We start from the raw sequence: 1,447 nt of genomic DNA, 5'->3' as shown, positions 1-1,447 counted from the left end.
ACACACACACACACACACACACACACACACACACACACACACACGTTCAAAGAATCAATGTGTGAGTTTTTCACTTGTGAAGAAACTGTGAGAATGATTTACACACAAATTATTTTTCTATAGTGGGAACTTCAGTGTTTTTGTAAAAACCAAAGACTGGGATTTATTTTCTATAAGAAAATCATTAAATTCTCTATTAATGATCTGAATAAAGATTTGGATTATTGCAGAAATCTGATTTCCTGTTTTATTTAGCAAACTTCCTGCTGAGCCAAAAAGACATAAATACACTTAATTAATTAAATAAAATAGTTGCACGACAACAGKTTAATGCCACCAGTGTTGAGAACGTGTCTGCTCCACATGAAGAAGTGATTCCAGTCTGGGCAGACTGGTCATCCAGTAGAGATGTGAGAAGCTTAACGTTCAACATGTTTACATTTACAGCTAACTGTAACAAAAAGGCACAACTCCCACTGGTCCTTTTATCATTTACAATATGCTTTATTTATGTAAAGCACCGCAAAAAAGTCTTAAATATCAAAACTTATTTAATATTCCCTAATGTGGCACAAAATAAATACTGAGACATTTTAAACAGATTTGAAAATAAAGTAGCTGCATCTGAGGTTGTAAGATGTTTGGAAATAAAAAACACATTCTTCAAAGAATCACAAATACATTTGCATAGAGACCAAACTGCTGTGAAAGCAAAATGGTAAAAAAAATCCATGAACTCTAGTTACACACAGACATCACAATAATGCAAACAATAACACAAAGTTTCCAGGAACAAGCACTGATCTAGAAAACAATTAGTTTGATTTAAAAAAACATAAATTAATAAAATAAACCATTATGGACAAAACATTGAAAGTCTTTGATAATCAGTGACATTTTTTAGTTGTTTAACGTTTCAATAGTTCACAGRAACAGTGGATAAATTCAGTAAGAGCTTTTTTTTTTTTGTCTCGTTTAATGTTTGAATACCAGCAGCTTCTTTTCAAACACTCAAACTTCCAGTAAAGTTGTGGGAATGTGCAGCTGACTGGTCACATTTTTGTTGTTTCCCTCATTAACACTGAGAAGCTCTTAGAGCATTTAGTGTGTAGTTAAAGCTCTAAAGCAGAGGAGCCCAAAGTGGGGCCCGTGGGCCAAGTTTGGCCCGCCAAGCCATTTGGTTAGGCCCACCAACAGTTGCCAAAGTTACAAGGTTGTAAGCTGTTATCCTATAGGTAGAAACACAGTGTTTCCATTGGTCAAATGACTAAAGGGCTGTAGTGAAGGTAGTTTTCTTTCATGGTGCTGACTTTATCTTTGATTTATTAGGATTAAACATGAAACATGAAATGACAAGAAATATTTAGATCAGATTTAACCTCACATGTAGATTTGCACACTTTATAAGGCCACAAAAACTCATATTTTATCAATTTATGATATGTTC

The sequence above is a fragment of the Austrofundulus limnaeus genome, unplaced genomic scaffold (genome assembly GCF_001266775.1).
Source record: "Austrofundulus limnaeus strain Quisiro unplaced genomic scaffold, Austrofundulus_limnaeus-1.0 Scaffold1839, whole genome shotgun sequence".
Taxonomy (NCBI): Eukaryota; Metazoa; Chordata; class Actinopteri; order Cyprinodontiformes; family Rivulidae; genus Austrofundulus; species Austrofundulus limnaeus.
This window is presented reverse-complemented; position numbering follows the sequence as displayed.